The sequence below is a fragment of the Danio aesculapii genome, chromosome 4 (assembly GCF_903798145.1).
Source record: "Danio aesculapii chromosome 4, fDanAes4.1, whole genome shotgun sequence".
Classification (NCBI taxonomy): domain Eukaryota; kingdom Metazoa; phylum Chordata; class Actinopteri; order Cypriniformes; family Danionidae; genus Danio; species Danio aesculapii.
In genome coordinates, this window is record NC_079438.1 from 6,433,788 (window position 1) to 6,445,562 (window position 11,775).

General features: G+C 37.3%; 1 pseudogene; it reads right to left on the reverse strand.

Moving 5' to 3' along the window:
* Positions 1 to 8,782: 8,782 nt before the first annotated feature.
* LOC130222681 (gastrula zinc finger protein XlCGF8.2DB-like) lies at positions 8,783 to 11,399 on the reverse strand (annotated as a pseudogene).
* Between the last annotated feature and the right edge of the window lie 376 nt (positions 11,400 to 11,775).

The window sequence follows — 11,775 nt, forward strand, 5'->3', positions numbered from 1 at the left end:
CAAACAAACAAAGTAGACAAATCAGACAAGAAAACTAGACAAAAACACAAAATCAGACAAAACAAAACTAGACAAAATCAACAAACAATACTAGACAAAGTAAACACAATCAGACTAAACAAACTAGACAAAACTAACAAAACTAGACAAACTAAACTAGACAAAAGTAGACAAAAAAACTAGACAAAAGTAGACAAAACAAAACTAGACAAACTAGACAACTAAACAAACTAGACAAACTAAACAAAACTAGACAAAAGTAACAAAACAAAACTAGACAAAAGTAGACAAATCAGACAAAACAAATCTGTACAAAACTAGACAAATGTAGACAAAACAAACAAAAGTAGAAAAAACTAGACAAAATCAAACAAACAAAACTAGACAAAATACACAAAATCAGACAAAAATAGAAAAAATCAGACAAAACAAAATTAGACCAAAGTGACAAATCAGACCAAATAAATAGACAAAAGTAGATAAAATCAGACAACACAACTGGACAAAAGTAGACAAATCAGACAAAACAAAACTGGACAAAGTAACAAAATCAAACAAAGTTGACAAAAGTAGATAAAACAAACTAAACAAAAATAGACAAAACAAAACTAGACAAAGTACACAAAATCAGACAAAACAAAACTAAACAAAAGTAGACAAAATCAACAAAACAAAGTAGACAAAATCAGACAAGAAAACTAGACAAATCACAAATCAGACAAAACAAACTAGACAAAATCGACAAAACAATACTAGACAAATAACACAATCAGACTAAACAAACTAGACAAACTAAACAAACTAGACAAACTAAACTAGACAAATAGACAAAAAACTAGACAAAAGTAGACAAAACAAAACTAGACAAACTAAACAAAACTAGACAAACTAAACAAACTAGACAAAAGTAGACAAAACAAACTAGACAAAAATACACAAAATCAGACAAAACAAAAGTAGACAAAATCAGACAAAACAAAACTAGACCAAGTAGACAAAATCAGACCAAATAAAATAGACAAAAGTTAATAAATCAGACAAAACACAACTGGACAAAAGTAGACAAAATCAGACAAAACAAACTGGACAAAAGTAGACAAAATCAAACAAAAGTAGACAAAAGTAGATAAAAAAACTAAACAAAAATAGACAAAACAAAACTAGACAAACGTAGACAAAATCAGACAAAACAAACTAGACAAAGTAGACAAAATCAGACAAAACAAAACTAAACAAAAGTGTCAATGTAGACAAAATCAAACAAAACAAAGTAGACAAAATCAGACAAAACTAGAAAAAACTACACAAACTAAACAATAGTAGACAAAAGTGGACAAAATCAAACAAAACAAAACTAGACAAAAGTAGACAAAATCAAACAAAACAAAGTAGACAAAAGTAGACAAAATCAGACAAGAAAACTAGACAAAAGTAGACAAAATCAGACAAAACAAACTAGACAAAAGTAGACAAATCAGACAAATCAAAACTAGACAAAACTAAACAAAGTAGACAAAAGTGGACATAATCAAACAAAATAAAACTAGAAAAAAGTATACAAAATCAAACAAAACAAAGTAGACAAAATCAGACAAGAAACTAGACAAAAATCCCAAAATCAGACAAAACAAAACTAGACAAAAATCAGACAAAACAATACTAGACAAAAGTAGACAAAATCAAACAAAACAAACTAGACAAAACTAAAAAAACTAGACAAACTAAACAAAACTAGACAAAGTAGACAAAACAAAACTAGACAAAAGAAGACAAAACAAAATTAGACAAAAGAAGACAAAATCAGACAAAACAAAAGTAGACTCAATTAGACAAAACTAGACAATAGTAGACAAAATCAGACTAAACTAAAGTAGCCAAAATCAGACAAAACAAATCTAGACAAAATTAGACAAGACAAACCTAGACAAAACTAAACAAAACTAGACAAATGTAGACAAAATCATACCCCTTGTCAAAAATCCTATTGGAATTTCAGCTTATCCTTTAGGATCCTATAGGATCCTAAAGGATTCCTAAAATTCTAATAGGCATTCAGAATTTTTCTTATAAGATTTTTACTTTGTCCTATAGGATTTCGAAATTCTGATGTACATCAGAATTTTTCTTATTGGATTTCCACTTTGTACTATAGGATTGTAACATTCTAATGGACATTCAGGATTTTTAATTGGATTTTCACTTTGTCCTATAGGATTTTAAAATCCTTTTGGCCGTTATGACTTAATTTATTGGAATTTCAACTTTGTCTTTAGGATCTAATTTTGAGTTTTAGAATTATTAGACCAGGGGTGTCCAAACTCCAAACTACGGCCCACAATCAGTTTTGTGGTGGCCCGCGAGGCTTTTATAATATTAATAGAATCTGGCCCGCTTTACAAAAGGAACGTAATTCAATAAATAACCACCGGTGTCGCTATGGAATGCCTTCAATTAAGCAGCAGTTCCTGTTATGAAGTAAAACGAACCGAACAAACTGAAGGAAACATAATTGAATATCATGTTTTGGCAAGCCATGGCACAACCAAGAAAAAGAAAAATCACCAGTGAGTGCAGGAAATTTCAGTCACGTTGGGGCAAAGAATATTTCTTCACAGAGGTCAGCGGAATATGTGTCTGTTTAATTTGCCAGGAATCAGTTGCAGTAATGACGGAATATAATATTAAAAGACATTATGAAACAAAACAACAGGCCTTCAGCTCTTACACTGATGCTGAACAAGATCAAAAAGTAAAATAATTAGCAGCTCAACAACAGCAGTTTGTTTTCCGTGCTAATAAAGTGCAAGAAAATTATACGCTGGCTAGTTATAAGGTATGAGACCATTCTGCTTACACCTCAAAACAACAACAATAATACTCCTATATAACATATTTAAGTGTAACGGTGGCCAGCTAGTGAAGTGCTGTGCAGGTAAACCTCACTCCTCTGACCTCTAAAGGTGCTCAGGTAACAGATGCTAGGAGCCATGGTTTTAGCATTTTTGTTAGTGCAACTGCCATGCAGAACGTCGCCGGTTCGATCCAAGCTTAGAGCGGGTTGGGTGGTGTAGGGCCTGCAGGGTTACACAGGCCTGGGTAACCTCACTGTTCAAAAAAACATCACCCAACTCCTCATTGGATGAAAAATACAGACCAGTCTCTTCTTCTATTTATTGCCAAAACACTACAAAGGGCTGTTTTCAACTAAATTATTTCCAAATTTTTAACTCACATCAAATTGCCTGAAGGATATCGGCTTGGAGAAACATCACCAACTGCTTACTTATCTGCTTACATCACCTACCCTGCAACTCCACACATTAAACACAATTTCTCAATCCAGCTGGGATCATCCACCATTACCCCCATGTAGTTCGGTAAGAAATCTTAGGGTTATTCTGGATGATCAGTTGTCCTTCAAGAGGACATTGCTAATACAGCTCCATCCTGCAGATCTGCACTTTTCAACATCAGAAAATCTGACTCTTCTTAACAGATCATGCTGCATAACCTTTAGTGCAAATTCTTGACATTTCAAGGCTCGACAGTGCCCTTCTAGCTGGACTCCCATCCTGCACCCTTAATACTCTACAGATCCTCCAGAATGCTGCAGCTCATCTGGTCTTCAATGAAAGCCCATGTAACTCCTCTCTTTATCTCTCTGCATTGGTTACCGCTCGAGGCTCGTATCAAGTTCAAATCACTGGCACTGCACCCTCTTACCTCCACCTACCCTCCAGGAGCCACTAATCTGGGAGTGAGCGCAGGCTATAAATCACTTTCCAAAACCTTTTCATTGACTGTTCCATGCTGGAGGAATGTCTTCCCATTCCCAACTAAATGTAATGTAAGATTCTCAAATGTAAGATTCTCAGTCTCAAAAATAATAAAATAAAAAAAACAAAATAACATTAATTGATTAATCCACTATTCATTTACAAAATCCAAGTCATAAATTCAAAAGACCATTAGTGAATTAAAAAAAATTGGATTTGTGAATTTAAGAATTGTGTGCTACTTCAAAAAAATTCCAGAGCCTAACTGCGTCCTCACTAAATTTGTCCCTCTGGGGCAGTGGCTTTCTTTGAATACTACATGTGTTTATTGCAACCAAGTTAATCAATGGTTTTTAACACTTATAGCAGATGAATACTTCTGTATGTGTCTGAAATGTATGATGTCTGGTGCTAAACAAACTAGTGATATTTGCAATACATTGGTGTAAATGAAAACCAAGTATCAGAAACAGTATTTGTCTTGTAACATTTGATGTAAAATAGTAAGAACTTACAAGATATTTTACCACATGAACCAAGCAGCCTGTTAATGACTTACCCTGAGCATAATGGTATGGGGCGTGGGCCCGCCCTCCATGGCAACTGCTCATTGGAAGACTGTGCCTTTGGGATGGATCAAACCAGATCACTTAAAAACCTACTGCAACAGTAAAACTTGGCTTTTTGCATTAGCTCGCTCATGCTCGCTGCTGCTCTCTGCCCCCTCTCGCCCTGCTCTCAGACACTGCACCATCACACAATCAGGTCGCAAAGAACTTTCCATGCAACACCGAATCTGCAAAAAAAACTTCTGCAAATCAACTCACAGCAGAGTCTGTCACCTCTGTAACCCAGGACAAAAAAAAAGCGAGTGAAGCACCAGAATTGAGAACCACTGCTCTGAGGTTCTCAAAATAACAAACTATTAAGGGTGTCAAATTTACTTGTTTCTTCGGTGCACCGCGATGCAGACGCTGACAATTCGGTATCAGCTCAGTAATAATCATAACCACTATTGTGTACTGACGTCATTTATCTCATATGTGCTATGGCGAGGGAGGCAAGCCCGAGTATTTACAAAACTCTTTCACTGACACAGCAGAAGCCCCTATTTCACTGCGTTTGAGATAATAAAATTTCTTTCTCTCTCACTCTCTCTCTCTCTTCTCTCTCTCGTGGCCCATTTGACCTGCTGGCGTGACTTTTCTCTTCCTCTCGGCTGTTTTACAGCGATACTTCTGGATTCAGACACAAGCACATGCCTGCAGAGTTTTTCCTCCACCGTATCTATGATGGATCAGCTGTGATCGCCGCTGCCGTCTGCCACTTATCAGTGTTACTCATCTGTAAAGAGCGCAGCGCGCAAGAGCCAATCGCGGGTGTGAACCAATCAAAGGGTGTGTAAGAGAACTAGACAAGGATCAGAAAGCGAGCAGGATATTTATATTTGTTTAATTAATTGCTATAAATGCTCGTGTTATTTAAAGGTAGTTTATATATCTGACTGTTTATATTAAATGACAAAATTGTATTACAAATAGTATATAAATTTATTCATACATTTTAATACAGGAATTGCTGCTATGAAGAAAATATAAAACTGTGTATGGAAAGCATCGTCAATGCACAGAGATATCGAATTGAACCAAATCAATTGCATGATAATTGTAACCGAACTGAACCGTGAGACCAATGTAGGTTCACAGCTCTACAAACTATCATAGTCAAAATGAATTTCCTTCCTAAAGTTACTTCTCTACTTCAGTATATCCCTGTAAATTTTTATTTACAATATTTAAAACAGTTTGATAATTTGCATAAGGTTGCATAGGAGTACATTGCAATAGCCAGTTGATAAAAAAGGGTTGAGACTTCCTGTGCATTTATTTCATTATTACGCCTTAGTCTGAGACATCTCGCGCACTGGTCCATCCCTCCTGAGAGAGCTTCATCTTAGTTCATAGTTGAACAAGCCATCCTACTTCCCCTTCCACCACTACATGTCTATTTCATTTTGTAAATGTGTTATTTTTAAGCCTGATCTCAAAAATATAATAATTTTTACTGAAAGAATTTTAGGTGTAGGCTAGGACTGTCTCTGCCATTTGCATATAACGTCATTTGGCTTCACAGGACAGGGACCTTCAGCATGCAGTGAGACAGTTGCTACTAGAGTGTGACAATGGCAGGGAAAGAAACAGCACCTCTAAGTCAGAAACCATGAAGCATGACTCCAGTTTGGCGTTGAGTTCTTACCCTAAATAGAGTATCTGCAATTTTTTTTTTCATGAGGAATGGAATGTGAGATTAAAAGATGGATCAGTGTAGTGGCAGCAGTAATGCAGATGATGTGATTGTCTGTTGTGGTGAAGGAGCTGAGACGAAAGGCAATGTTCCCAATTTACCGCTCAGTCTAGGTTCCTACACTCACCTATGGTCAATGACTGAAAGGACAAGATCTCGGATACAACCGACACATTTTACAAAGTGTTATGACCCGCTTGTTTTAAAATCGCAACATAAAAGAGAGATGAGCCGAACAAAATAGCCTCAATGCAAATTATTTATTCTAAAATGTAACTCATAGAACAATCAATCAAAGCAATCAACAAATGTCTAGAGATAATAATGAAGATAAAGAACTCATATAATCACAACAACACTTTAACTACATGATATAAGTAATGCAAAACAAAAGCATAAGGTTAAAGAGTCAATGAGATGGCAGGTCTTGACATGAGGACGCCTGAGTAGCCACAGCGTCCTGGGGTAGCTAGCACAACAACTTTTATATACCTATTGAGGAGTAATGCAGGCATCCAATCAGGATTTACCACATACTCCAATCTGGAGTCTTGGGATCATCACAGTGTATTAATATTGTAAAACTTAATACCCGTCGCTCTGCCTAAATCATCAAATATTCATCAAGTATTCTACTCAAAAAAGTAAATGTGGTAACTAGAAAGAATCTTGAACCTAAAATTAAATAAACTTTACCAATAAAAGATGTAACACATGACAATTGAATAGGCTTTCTAAACTTGAGGCCCTGGTATACTGCAAACTAACCGTCCTGGAGCTCCACCTTCTTTGATGTGCGGCGTCTTTCCAGTGATTTGTTTCTCATTCAGGGAGCCAGACAGAGAACATTATCCAAAACAACACTAGCTACATGAATACACTGAAGAGTAAAATACAGATGTATCCGCACCTGTACAATCACTTGCAAAGAGATTTTAAGCCACAGAGGTTCTCTTTGCCAGATGTTTATGAAACTGTTCTTCTCTCAGCCGCCATCATTGTGTTACGGTAAACGTGAGGAGCGCAACACATTTACAACCCCACCTACTGCAGTGTAGGAGTGTTGGAAAACAGTATACGTCACTCAGCCTTTTCAAACATTATTCAGACATGACACATCCTATACACATGAGAATGTTTTGCTGTATTCGTGTCATGTATGCAACTTTTTTGTCCACGTGTTTCTTAAGCTGCACCGATTGAGCGAAACTCTGTAGACACTGATCAGAGCTGTACGGTTTCTCTCCATTGAGAATCCTCTTTTGTGTTTTTAGATGTGTTAACTGATAAAACCTCTTGTCACAGTGTGAACACTTGTACGGTCTCTCTCCAGTGTGAAAAGGTCTGGTGCAGTTTCAATTTTGGAGCTGTAATAAAAGTCTTCTCACACTCCAGCACATATACTATTTCACACAAGTGTGGATCTTCATGCGTTCTTTAAGGTGTGCTGATCGGTTGAAACTCTTCCCACACTGAGTGAATGTGAATGGTTTCTCTCCAGTGTGGGTCTTCATTTATTAAGGTCTGAGGAGTGTGCTGAAACTCATCCCACACCGAAGCTGCGGTCACACTAGAGTATGAGCATGCGAAAGTTCTGTTGTAAGGCTGTGCAATTAATTGAAAATCTGGCTTCGGTTTTCGGCTTATGAAAACAATTAATCGAGATAAACGATTATTGCATCATATACCGCCCCTGTCCAGTTGTACACGTTCGTTGCTCTGCAAAACTCAGTTCCACTTGAAATGACTAAAAGCATGTACTGTATCTTTTGCAGCATGAGATGCGGCATCATTCATAGATGTACATTTGAATCATTCATGTTTAAAAGTGCAAAAGAGCGCATGTTGTTATGTGTGTGTGCGCGCGCTTAGCCTCAGAGACATTGTGTTAGAGTGCGGTGTTTAGTGATTATTCATATTAATCCTCATTTGTGTAATAAACAAACAAGTTGAGAATCAAAAGACATGTGAAAGAGAAACCATATCAGAGCCGCAACTAGTTCTTAAAGTGACAGCGCATATTCCTGCTGCTGACTGTTTTATCATTATCAAACAACAAAAGGAGAAAATCCCTCACTGCTCTTGACTGAAGGACTTTTGTAGCTAAGTTTTTTCTTACAGTTAAGATTCTTAAAGCACAGTTTGTTTCATATTTTTATTCTATTGTATTCATTTCCCTTTCCTTTTTACAGGGAGGAAAATAACTGTGCATATATACAGTTAATGTCAGAATTATTTGCCCTCCTGAATTATTAGCGACCCTTTCCCCGCAAGTTCTGTTTAAATGGAAAGATTTATTTTCAACCCATTTTTAAACATAACAGATTTAATAATAACACATCTCTAATAACTGATTTATTTTATCTTTGCTATGATTACAGCACATTATATTTTACTAGATATTTTTCAAGATACTAGTATTCAGCTTAAAGTGACATTCAAAGGCTTAATTAGTGTAATTAGGCAAGTCATTGTATAACAGTAGTTTCTTCTCAGACAATCAAAAACATTAAAAACATTGCTTAAGGGGGCTATTAATATTGAGCTATTAAAATAGGTTTCAAAATATTTAAACCTGCTTTCATTCTAGCCGAAATAAAACAAATAAGCCTTTCTCCAGAAGAAAAAATATTATAGGAAATATTGTGAAAAATTCCTCTGTTAAATTTGGGAAATATTTATATACAAAAAAAATTCACAGAAGGACGAATAATTTTGACTTAACTGATAATCGTTTTGAATAATCATGAAATACAATTATGACCAAAATGATCGTGAATATGATTTTTCCCATATTCGAGCAGCCCTAGAAAAGGGGCGGGATTAAACAAGATTATTAGACATTAAAAAAAGTGAGTGATTGGTCCATATTTAAAATTTCTGTCCAGAGAGGTCATGTTTTGATCTACGACTGGTCTCACACAGTCAAGTGATGTGATTTCACAGGTCAGAGTTCATCAAGCTTGAATTTGCAATGCAGTGAACTGCGAAACTTGACACACGGACTGCGTTTCGCATGCATATGAATGGAAGTCTATGAGGAGAGAAGTCCAGTGACCGCGGCTTAAGTGCAAGTCAATGGTTTCTCTCCAGTGTGTATCCTCATGTGGTGATTAAGGGATAATGATTGTCTGAAACTCTTCCCACAATGAGTGCATGTGAATGGTTTCTCTCCAGTGTGGATCCTCAAGTGTTGATTAAGATGTGATGAGCAGTTAAAACTCTTCCCACACAGAGTGCATGAGAATGGTTTCTCTCCAGTGTGGATCCTCAAGTGTTGATTAAGGTGTGATGAGCAGTTAAAACTCTTCCCACACAGAGTGCATGTGAATGGTTTCTCTCCAGTGTGGATCCTCATGTGTTGATTAAGGTGTGATGATTGGCTATAACTCTTCCCACACTGAGTGCATGTGAACGGTTTCTCTCCAGTGTGTATCCTCATGTGGTGATTAAGGGATGATGATTGGCTGAAACTCTTCCCACTGAGTGCATGTGAATGGTTTCTCTCCAGTGTGGATCCTCATGTGTTGATTAAGGGATGATGATTGGCTGAAACTCTTCCCACACTGAGTGCATGTGAATGGTTTCTCTCCAGTATGGATCCTTATGTGGTGATTAAGGTGTGATGATTGGCTGAAACTCTTCCCACACCGGGTGCAAGTGAATGGTTTCTCTCCAGTGTGGATCCTCATGTGGTGATTAAGGGATGATGATTGGCTGAAACTCTTCCCACACTGAGTGCACATGAATGGTTTCTCTCCAGTGTGGATCCTCATGTGGTGATTAAGGTGTGATGAGCGGCTGAAACTCTTCCCACACCGGGTGCAAGTGAATGGTTTCTCTCCAGTGTGGATCCTCATGTGTAGATTAAGGGATGATGATTGGCTGAAACTCTTCCCACACTGAGTGCATGTGAATGGTTTCTCTCCAGTGTGGACCCTCGTTTGATTATTAAGGTGTGATGAGCAGCTGAAACTCTTTCCACACTGAGTGCAGGTGAAATGATTCCTGTCTCTCCTTTTCAAAATACCATCAGTCTGTAAATAAATTTTTTCCTCAATTTTGACATGATGTTCCTCCTCTTTACTCCCCTCATTCTCTTCAATTTGGTCTGAAATAAATAAATAAACATTAGTTTTCATTAAGTCTTAAAATGTCTCATTAAAAGCTGAAAAGTGAAAAGACACTGGAAACATTGGCTACACACACTGTAATTTTGATGCACATTAAATGTTTGGTCCATTAACGTGTACAAATTTAAGCAGATTAAATGCATTCATTGTTATTTATCTAGTGCTTTTACAATGTAAATTGTGTCAAAGCTGCTTAACATAGAGTTATAGTAAATTGAAACTGTGTCAGTCCAGTTTTCAGAGTTTCTTACATAATTGATCATAAAAGTCCTTTTGGTCATATTGATAAGACACAGATTTAAACGCTGTAAATTGACTATTTTTATTTGTATATATTCATAATTTCAACAAAACGTTTTTCTAAAATTTGTTAAGCAGACAGGGTGTCATGTTAAACAGTAGACCATCGCTTTAGAACTCAGAATATAACTTTATTAAAGCATGCACTCATTAGCGATCTTTCTGCCTTCTGTATGAGCTTGCTCGTGCTGGCTCTGCCTCCGTTGCCTCAGCAACCCTGGACCCCGACACAGAACAGCCAATCTCAATAACCTGTTCACATATCACCACATCTCCCCTCTTTAAAGTGATGAAGCCCCCCTTTAGTAAATATATAACAAGTTCCCTTTTAGCAACATGGAATATCCGGGACACTCTGAATGTGTCTCTGTTTCGGCAAGAGATTGTGCCTTACTTTGTTTGCACAATATACTTTCTTTGGTAGTATTGGAACTGTCTTTCTGATCTGACGTCCGATCATCAGTTGAGCTGGGCTCAGTCCCGTGGCATTGATGGGTGTAGCACGATAGCTTATTAAAAATAGCTGTGGATCTGGCTGCCTCAACACTCTTTTTGCAATAGAAACATTCCTCTCAGCCGCACCATTAGCCTGTAGGTAGTGAGGGCTGGAGGTAGTGTGAGTGAAATCGTATGTCGTTTTAAACTCCACAAACTCAGCAGATGTAAACTGAGTAGCATTGTCAGTTATAAGTTTGTATGGGATCCCCCACCGAACGAACATAGTTTTCTGATGCTTAATACCCAGCTGGCTTGTAATAGTTTGTAGAGGTGCAATCTCAATATCATGAGAATAATAATCTACCACTATTAGGGATTTCTTACCATCTAGTTCACAGATGTCCGCAGCAATCTTTTGCCATGGCCCATCAGGAAGGGTTGTAACCATCAGGGGTTCTCTCTTTTGTGTCGACTTATAGACTTGACAGAACTCGCATGTCTCTACTGTTTTTGTAATGTCTTTGCCTATTCTAGGCCACCATACAGACATATTAGCCCTCTCCCTGTACTTCGTGAGGCCCTGATGACCTGTGTGAAGCAGACGAAACACTTCCGGTCTCTGTGAACCATGAATCACAATTATATCCTCATACAGCAAAAGTCCAACAATTTCCAAAGGTGAGCCCAGCAGCATAAAACCTGTGGAGCACACTTGTCAACTGAGATGTCTGACTGGGCCATCCTTGGCGGATGTACTTGCAAACCAACTGGAGATCTGTATCTTGGAGCGTGGCATTTCCTTACGGCATTTAACCCATCTCCAC